This window comes from Sarcophilus harrisii, chromosome 3 (assembly GCF_902635505.1).
Source record: "Sarcophilus harrisii chromosome 3, mSarHar1.11, whole genome shotgun sequence".
NCBI classification, from domain to species: Eukaryota; Metazoa; Chordata; class Mammalia; order Dasyuromorphia; family Dasyuridae; genus Sarcophilus; species Sarcophilus harrisii.
In genome coordinates, this window is record NC_045428.1 from 183,183,353 (window position 1) to 183,194,116 (window position 10,764).

Here is a 10,764-nt window from a genome sequence, read left to right on the forward strand (position 1 = left end):
CTTCATTCGGCATTCATATGATAATTGTTAAGCATCTACTGTATACTACACTGTTCTCCCTAATGATAAGCCACAGAGGGGAACATTTCTTAATCCTACCCTTAAGGGGCTTATAAATAACTGTGACAAATCCAGAGTAAGAACTGCTTGATGGCACAATGGATGGATGACTAAATTGGGAATCAGGAACACTGATCTTTGTGAGTCTAAATGTGACCTCAGATAATAGTAGTATGACCCTGACCAAGTCACTTAATACTACTTGCCTCAGTTTGTCTGTAAAGTGATTTGGAGAAAGAAATGACAAATCTACTCTAGTATTTTTGCAAAGAATATCCCCAAAGGGTTATGAAGAGTTCTAAATGAAATTAGAGAAAAATTTGAATGGGCAGAAACTCCTGTCTTCTCCTAGGAGGCTAAACTAGGTTCTTTTCCATGCAGCTATATTTGTAGAATTGTATTGTTGCTGTTGTTGTTGTTATTGATGATGATGATATTTTTGTTATTTCCCTCAAAACCTAAGTGATAGATCTAGACATTAAGACATCCTGTTCATAGAAGCAAGTTGTTATTAATTTCTCATGTTTACATATCACCATATTATACCATGTTTCATCCTTGTTGATAAAGAATAGTTCCATGAGTTTTTGTTAGGTTATGGCTAAGATAGTGGATATAAGAGATAAGATGGTCTGTCTTGAATTTGACTAGTTTTATATGGAATTTATAAGTACTTTATAACTTTCTTTTATGATCTAATACTCTGAGTCACTTAGTCTATATTTTTTGATTCAGAAAACATCGTGTTCTCCTGGGCCATTTCAACCAGATTTTTACTTTTTAGAAATTAGTGTATGAGTCTAGAGACAAAGTGAACTCTTTTTAAAATTAGACTTAGCAAGTTCCTGATTCTATAGACTAAGGGAATTAGGGAACGGAAATAATACACAATAACAAATAATAACAAGAAAATTAATATTTGTTTTTGAAATATATTTTAGGTATATTTTAATTTGGACAAGTCTAATTTATGATATTAAAATAAAATGAGGGGCAGCTAGGTGGTGCAGTGGATAGAGCACCAGTCCTGAAGTCAGGAATATCTGAGTTCAAATCTGGCCATTTAACACTTCCTAGCCGTGTGACCCTGGGCAAATCACTTAACTCCAATTGCCTCATCAAAATAAATAAATAAAGATGAAATAAAAACAAAATAATTTTTTAAAAAATCAATAAAATCTGAAAAGTTAGATTGATTCCTAATCTGCATAACGAACTGATCTTAGCTGAGCTGTCTCTTTTTAATTTGTCTTTTATCTGTTTATACCCTAGGAAGAGAAAGTAAGAAAAATGAAAATAAAATAATTCCAATAACCAGAGTTCTTTTCCAAATTCTCCCTTTTAAAGCTTGCCAATGTGTAAGCTACATTTTGATTGAGTCAGTAGCTAGAGAGAGAGCAATAAAATCAGCAAATAAGTTATTTATAAGAGACTGAAAATCCTATCAAAGCAAAATCTTTGATGCTTAACATTTGGTGAAAGTTTAACCCATTCTACTAGGATAAATGGAATTGTATATAATAATATCAAAACTCAAACATAGAATATAGAATAATAGAGATTTATGAAATATTTTTAAGTTCACAAAAAATGAGAATAATTTATTATTGGATAGCTAAGTCCCACTAATAATTTTATTGTTCATTCTAGAATATTAATTGATATAAAACTTAATCGAATGTTATTACTTAGTTTTAAAGATTTTTGGCTATTGTTGCTGAAGGAAAATGAGATGGGTTTCCCGCCACTCCACAATCCCAGCCATATGTTAGTAAATTATTTGATTTCTTTAAAGTATTGTGTACAACATTCTAGCAGCATTTCTGTTTGTCTGCAAGACAGGAAAAACCACAGTCTGAAAAGAATCATATTTAATAACGCAAAGAAGACAATGTAGAGAATCATAGAAGGTAGGAGCAGGCTGCAACACATAAATAACAAACTTTAAAGATGAGGTATAAAAGTTCTTACCAAAGAATCATATGATGTGAAAAGAAGATGGACTAATCACATAGTAAGGGTGACAGGTGACTGATCTACAGCAAGAGTGCTGTCATGTTGCTTTCATGATCTTAGAAGGAGACCTAGAGGGAGGCCTTCAGCATGTTGAGAGGACTCCCTGTGACAGATTTGCTAGAGGACATGAATAAAAATTAAAATGGTTTAAAGGGATGGATGGATTATGATTTATATCATTGGAAGAAGCTTCCATCAAAGAGAGCAGAGTTCTATTTGAATACATTGTGGGCAGAACATTGTTTAAAAGTGCTCATAATTATTAATAATAGTTTTCTACACATAATTTAAATAATCATATAATTAGCAGTTATAATACCATCATATATTTAACAGTTGCTAATTGTCTTCTAAAATACTTACAATCAGTAAGTGCAAGTAATCCCAGAAACTAATCTATTAAGATTTATTTAATATTTATTTCTAACTAGGTTTTTGGTTTAAAATTAGAGAAAATGCACATTTTACAAGGCACACATGTTGCACCTGCAAAATTTGTAGGTATATTTAGTTGAATTCATAATTCAAATAATTGCACAGGGAAATGAGCAGTTAGATATACTGGGCCTGATCTGTATGCACATATGCAAATTTCAGAGATAAGATTCAGATGCAAATTTGGCCATAGAAGCTTCCATATGTACTCCTTTGAAAATACATCAATTGGGGCTAGTTTTCTTTCCTCACAGAATGTTTCATCAATATATTATTTTTTTCTTTATGACTAATTTGTTAGTGATAGAGAAATTTGACAAGTCTAACCTTTCCATTTTCTTTTATTCTTTGAAAATGTCTCCTAAGATGCTTTGATGTTTTTGTTTTAGTTTTTTAAAACATTTTTTTCTGAAAAAAAAAGTTTAAAAATGGAAGTGACAATAGAAATCCAGCATCATGTCTCCCAAGCCCCAACCCCACCTTCCCACATTTCATGGGAAACTGATAGATAGTTAAATACTTTGGAAAACTTCCAGTGCTAAAAATCTAGGAATAGTGGGATATGGAAGGCAAGCCAAGTTCAACTGCTTTGGAAAATAGATCCAGTAGAGATAATTTAAAAATTATTGGACTATTGGGTGAACTAGTTGACATAATGGACAGAGCACCAGCTCTGGTCTCAGATACTTAACAATTCCTAGCTGTGTGACAAGTCACTTGACCCTAATTGCCTTAGTCAAAAAAAAAAAAATATTGGATGATTAAAAAAAAAATAGCCTAGACATCATTTTTAAAGGAATTACCAGGGAAAACTTCCTTGATATTCTAGAACCAAAAGGTAGAATAGAAATTGAAAGAAACCACTGTGAAAAATTGGAACAAGAGGTTTGGCAATTGTTAATGCTGTAAAGTTACCCATGTATATATCCTGTAAATAAAAGGCTATTAAATAAAAAAAAAAATAATAATAATAATAAAAAAAAAAAAAAGAAAGAAACCACTGATCACTTTCTTGAAAGAGATACTCAAGTAAAAATTCCCAGGAATATTATAGCCAAATTTCAGAGCTTCCAGATCAAGAAGACAAAAAGAAAGAATTCAAATTTAGTGGAGCCATAATTAGGATAATACAAGATTTAGCATATTACACATTAAAAGATTAGAAGTTTTGACATGAAATATTCTAGAGGGTAAAGAAGCTAAGATTACAATCAAGAATCACCTACTCTGCAAAACTGAGGGAAAAAGATGAATATTCAGTGAAATAGAGAACTTTCAAGCATTCTTGAAGAAAAGAAAGCTGAATAGAAAATTCAACTTTCAGATACAAGATATATTATAAAAAGGTTGGAATTGAGGAAAGAGGAGAACCTAGCAAGAATGTTACCAAAAGAAAAAAAAAAATATACATATATATATATATGTATGTGTGTGTGTGTGTGTGTGTGTGTATGATAGAGTTTACAGAACCATTTAAAAAAAATGTGAAGAGCTGACAATTATCTGTCTATAATCCTTGTTACTTGGGAGGTTAAATCTATTATATAACTTGAGTTTGGAACTTCATTGAAATAAGCTGACCTAGTGTCTGCACAAACTCAACACCAATATGTTGGTGGACTGAGGTAGACTAAAACGGAGTAGGTCAAAACTCCCTTGTCAATGAATAGCAGAATCTGACCCGTAAGAGGTCATTGAACTTCCAGTCAGGGTACACCTGGGACACATAGGGACACCTGGCCTCAAATCAAAAACAAAAGAAGAAAATTCAGAAAGGTACAGAAAAGTAGAATACCTTTAAAAGTTGTGTTAAAGTTGTGTAATTTTTTGAAGCAAGGTATGTGTTCTTGACAATTAGGTTTTAATATGTAGTATTATTTTTCCATTTTGCTTTTTATATGGAAATGCTAATTTGGGGCATATTTGTGAATTTCAGAATAAAAAATTAAAATTAAATTAATAATGAAAAAATGTTTATCTAAGGAACTTTATATTTGGCAGTTATGTTACAGTAGAAAATGTAATAGACTTGGAGACATAAAAACATCGAATCTTGACTCCTATACTTACTACCTATGTGATTAAAAAAAAATCCACATCCTACTTAAAATTTTAGGGTTTCTTATTTATTAAAAAAATAAAACAAAAACCAACAAGGATTATATTCTATGTAGTGCCGGTTTCACAACATTTTTATGTAAAAGATATCTTGTAATCCTGCATATAGTGCTATATAGATGTGCTATAGAGATGTGTTATTATTATTATGAAAATAAGAGTTATTGTTTCCCCAAATTATACAATTATTTAATAGTAAAATAAAATGCAGAACATTGTTCTGACTCTAGTTAAGTCCTTTTCTTTTTACCACAAGACCTTTCTCTTACACATTTTGGGAGGACTATTACATATACACTTGATTTGTTTTTAATTCTGTCAACTATCTGTGTGACTTGATTTTTAAATTGAGTTGGTGGTTGAGATGTCAATGGGTTAATGAAAATGTGGAGCATTTAACATTTAGTTGCAGATTCATTTTGTTTGATCCACTTGACTTGCCTGGTTTATGTACCCAGGGCTTTTCTCAACTGATACTATTTGGACAGAACACATAGTGAAGAGCATAAATGCCAATTACCTAGTTAATCTGATCAATGTAGTTAGCTAGTCAGGTTAATTCAGACCCCAATATATATCTTTTTTTGGCTGAATTATCTGGGTTGGCTGTTGACATGACCTAAATTGATTAGATAATTACAAACTCTTTCCTTCCTTCAAATTGTGTAGACTTGTGTAGGAAATAAAAGGTATTTGCTCTTCATTTCTGTTCATTTTGACTCCCACATTACACACATTCTTCTCAATTTCTATACCTCAATAAAAAAACAATAGACTTTTTATATGACCTGAAGTTTAAATGACTTTTCCTAAGCAACAGCCCAGTGAAACATGAACATTGCTTTACTAATACTCCAGTAATATCATCTATTTGAGTATATTTTTTAATAACACAGATTATGACCCATCTATGTTCATCTTGTGTGACATAGCCATTATCTCACAGAAAAGGTGCACCCTATATGTTGGAAAAATTCCTTGTATTCTCTTGAGACTATAATTATATTAATGAAGCATGAAGACTGTGCATTGTTTATCTCTTATCCTCATTCTATGGCCAGCCAGCATATAATTTTTAATATGTTTCTTTGATTTCATCCTTCAGACTATTTCTCATGCATAAAAAAACTCTTGTCTGTGATATGTTACAATATGCTAGGCCATCGCTGTACTTTCCCATTAACTTTTTAATGATTCTGTACTTTTGTTCTTCAGAGGTTACTGTTTTATGATTAATGTATTTTTGTGGTTATTCTTTAGATATTAAGCATGGATAGATATTGTTCTTATTTAAAGCAAAAAAATTAAAAGTTCACTGTAAAATCTCATGTATTTATTTGCTGAAACCATTTATAATTGTTGAGTTAGTCAGAGTAACAGAATTTTGTCTTATTTTTTTAATAAATAAGAAACCCTAAAACAGAGTAAAAACAAAGTATGAGTTTCATATAATTCTATAATTCTGATAGGGACTAAATCTTATATGTGGCAAATTATTGATAAAGCCACAAAAAGCAATTGATCTTTTTAACCTAAATCTCTTACTAAGCAAGTATAGCCCTGAGACAATTATATCATACTTTGAGTGCATCATCTATGAAATGAGAATAAAAGTATCTCTTGGAAGATTTTTGAAATCTTAAAAGAAAAAAATGGGTTTTTCTGATTATTATTATTATTATTATATTGTATAGTCTGGTTAATCAATAATACACTTTTACAATTACATATCCATACTTTTTTCATATATTAAGGATTTCTTATTAAAGTTGTGGCTACCAATAAGAGAATGGGGTCGATTGATAGAGATATTGGAATAAGCAATTCATTGATTGCTTTTTACCAATTTTTTTTGGTATTTCTCCCCTATTCAAGGGGATCATAAAATTCTGACATTGAATACTATCACATTTTTAAACTAATATTTCTTGCCCTATAAAATTTCTGAGAATACACTTTGGATAATTTTGTGTTAGTTAGACCACTGGGTTCTATGATTTTCAGTGAAGGTAGCCATAGCTATTATTACAGAGTGCTGGGTAAAAAAGTATATAGATAAAATTCTCTTCTCCTACATACATAACTCAGGAAAGGAGAGATGTTATTTTATCACTGAAGGCTATTCTACCAACTAGAGAGTGAAATGATCTATTTATTCTTAGTTTCAATGCTAAGAATAGATGTTTATGTTTAATTTTGAATTACAAAATTCCACCAAAGTAAAATTCATTTTAATCTTTGATATATACATCTCTCAGGCTATGCAAATAAAAGATTCCAAAATCTACATTATTACATAATAATTGCTGTTAGGAAATATATATTCTAGATTGAAAGAAGAGTTCCTATAGTCACAAGAGGATTAAATGTCTGCCATGGATGTATTGGAAGAAACTAAATTTCCATTTCACTAACAAATTTCCAGGGTATATATTATAGAACATATCTGACATCATCCTTTCCCCCAATTCTTTAAATGACATTAATAAATATATCCTTTAAAATAAACAATATTCTCCCTCCAAAAAATAACTTCATTGATTTGTTTTTATTATCATAATATTCTTTTTCATGGGTTCATAGATCTGAAGTCTGAAAGAATTTGGGAGATGATTTTATCCAAATCCCATATTTTACAATAAAAAAGAGACATTTTTAAATGACTTACTTATACTACACATATAGTAGATAAAATTTAATTACTAGTAGTCTGGCCATGAGGTGAGAATTGTTTTGTGGAAGGAGTGTGAAGACTTCTAAAATGGACAAAAATTAAAAAAAAAAAAATGGACAAAAAAAAAGAGGCCTTTGCTTCTTTCTCTTTCATGATGGAGAGTCACTTAAAAATCAGAATTTTTAATCTCAATGAACACTATATTAATTCTTGGGCAATCTTTATCTAATCATCAAAGAGAGGATGCATGACTGCTGGAAAGAAGATGAATTAGGAGACATGAAATTATAGCTCAGTGGAAGTACAGTATAGTGGCAGATTCTCTTTACAGCAATGAGTAAAACAAATGGAGATAGTTGTATCATCGTGCACCCATGAGAGTCGAGAAATATCCAACTTATTCTGCTCCCTCAGATATTTAGTTTCCTCTTTGAGGCCTGATGCCTCAATGATGATGAATAAGTGTTGTACATTGAAGGGCTGTAGTAAGGAAATAATACAAAGATACAGTACTATATAAATGTGAGCCATAGTTGGTATTGCTGGAGCAAGACAAAAATCACAGTACTGTTGTGAGAATAGTAGTTTATGGAGTTTTGTTTGTTTTATTTTATTTTTCTTTTATGGCTACCTGCTTGCCTTTTGCCCGGTGAGTGCTTTAAATGGTATTTCAGCATGATCTTTTCTAACAGTTCAAAGTGTGTAAAGAAATAGAGCAGCCAGTTCTGAAAATTCTTTTCTTATCCTGTCAGCACCAGAATTTGGTGAAAGATAGGTCAAGTCTTAACTGGCAGAAGAGCAGGATAAGGAACAGAACGTTCTAGTTTTACAGCTTTCAGATGGTACTAAATAAATTCCCCACTTTAATGTTCTGGTTAGCTTTCTCGAAGTCTTGGGACCAGCCTTTGTTTTCAGCAGAGTAATCACCATGAGAATAGCCAGGGATAAAGTCCAAATTCTTTATTGTCTCTTTCGCAGTCTGTCTCCTTGCCTGGGGCCGGGCTAGCTTTCTGAAGACCATTCAGAAGGGCTTTGGTCTGGGAGGGGGGGAAGAGGGAGCAGGAGCGCCACCATGAGGCTGATGAAGATGGAATGTCTCTGATTCTGAGAGCTTGAGCTCCAGCTTATAGACTCTATTACAATTACAGCATTACAATATACTGAATATAAACCAATCATTATATCACTAGGGAACCATTATTTGTTGTAAGATTAAATCAATCATACTGAACTAGAGAACTCACATGTTAAACTAGATAGCCATTGTCTCAGCAATTCCACTGAGTTAACACCTTGTTTAAATTAATCATACTGAGCCTTAAGTATATTTCTCCAAAGTTCCTGCCCTTTACATCTCCCACTTTCTTTTGTTTTAGAACATGGGTGGTCACACCCTGCCTGACTTTTCAGGGAGGTGAGAACCCCAAAAAGGAAGTGATGACACCCTTCCCTATGTCTCAGGAAGGGAGATGAAAATACCAAAGGGAAATGGGGAGTAAAATCAAATTTTGTTAGCAGGTTTCTGTAAGGTCTCACTTGAAATAAGTATACATAAATCCATCACCTTGGGAGGTATTACACAAGTACATAGTAATATAACTTAGGGTAGTAGTGATGTAACAAACAACATGAATCAATATGAGGAATTATACATGTCCATAAGTCTGAGAAATAGTCCAAAATCAATCTATTGTCCATTATTTCATGTACCAGGGAATCCAATGATTCCTGAAGTTCTGAAGTCTTGCAATAGTCTCATCATGTGTCAGGGAATCCAATGATTTCTACAGATTTTGAAGTACTGCAACAGTCTCATTATGTCTTAGGGAATCCAATGATTCCTGCTGATTTTAAAGTCCTGCAGCAGTCTCATTATCAGACATGCTCTTTCAGTGTCAGATGTTTCTTGGTTTCAAGGTTTTTTCTCTTTTTCCATCTCTGATGGACAAGGCAAATACAGTTTGTTGGCACCCATCTGATTCCTTCTCCATTTGTAGAGATACAAGCAAACCCTCTCCCCCAAGCAGTTAACGTATCTGATCCCTTCCATTCACCACATCACCTGGCAATCATATTGGAGCTGCTGGCACTGGATACTGCCCTTCCATCGTGTTATAGAACCTGTATTCTCCCCAATTGTAATCCCTTTCTCCCATCACATTGCTTTTTGGCTGATTTCTCATGCAATCCCTTTCTTCCATCAGATTGCTTCTCAGTTGATTGATCATACCAGAGTACTGAACTTCTAAAGACTTTCTGGGTGTAACCTCAACTGCCATCACGCCTCACCTGTTTTTTTTGCCTGGGGCCCTGGATCTGGGCCTTGCCTCTCATTTCCCTGGGTCATTTTACATTCTGATGTCCAATGGAAGCCTCTGGTGCATTTTGGGCATAGGGTTTTGGGTCTTGTTCTCCCATCCTGTTATCTCACTCAATTTCTATAAACATTGAGCTTTAAGATGCCCTACTTTACCACACTGAAAGCATTGATAAATCTTTCTGGAAGTCCCTTGCCAAAAGGGACCCCGTCTTCCCATGTTTTGCATCATAGTATGGGTATAAAAAGCATTTGCACCCACTGTGGCACAGTGTCTAATGATCTCCTCTAAAGGAGTATCTTTGTCTAGTTCCCATATAATTCTTTTACAAACCTCATTAGCATTTTCTCTAGTAAGTTGTTTTATCATTATTCCTGTTGCTGCATTTTCACCAATAGTTCATATGACAGCAGTCTGTAGAACTCCCACAAAATCAGCAAAGGGTTCATTTGGACCTGGCTGTATTTTCCTGAAGGCTTCCCCTCTATCTTGTTTTCCTAGGAGGGTGCTCCATGCTTTGATAGCAACAGCAGCAGCAATTTGCTCATATGCTACCAAAGGGTAATTAATCTGTCCTAAAGTATCTGCATGATAATCTTTACCTGCTAGTTAATCAAAGGTGACTTGCATATTAACTCCAATTTGCCTATTTCATTGGTCTTGTATTCTACATAGTGAACTATAATATAGTGGAGTATGGTTCACTATACTCCAAAAGCCACAATAAGTTTTGTCCATCTTCTAAACATGTCCTTGCTATAGATTTCCAGTCACTGTGGGTTAAAATTTCATAAGCCAAATTCTCTAATATCATCTTAACATAAGATGATGTAGCCCCATAAAGAGTGCAACCCTTTTTCAGATCTTTGATAATTTCCAGATCAAAAGGAGTGTATCTTCTCCTTTCTTGATCTGAAGAGTCAAATTCTTGATTAACAGGGTATGCTTCTATTCTGAACTCAGATATATCCTGTCCTTTTTCAACTTTAACTAGTGCCTTTTGTAATCTTGTCGTAGAGGGTGGACAAAGCTCCGGCATGGATGGTGCTGATGGTGTTACTGTCCCTCCCCCTCCTCTTTCTGCCTCTACCCATGAAGGTTAAGTGAGGAGGTTAGGTCAGGGGATGGGGAATGCCCCAATGG

At 33.3% G+C, this 10,764-nt stretch overlaps 1 protein-coding gene across 3 annotated transcripts in view; it reads left to right on the forward strand.

Moving 5' to 3' along the window:
• The window catches only part of CADM2 (cell adhesion molecule 2), a 1,401,218-nt gene that overhangs the window by 418,770 nt on the left and 971,684 nt on the right, over positions 1 to 10,764 (forward strand). The gene's annotated exons all lie outside the window — the stretch shown is intronic.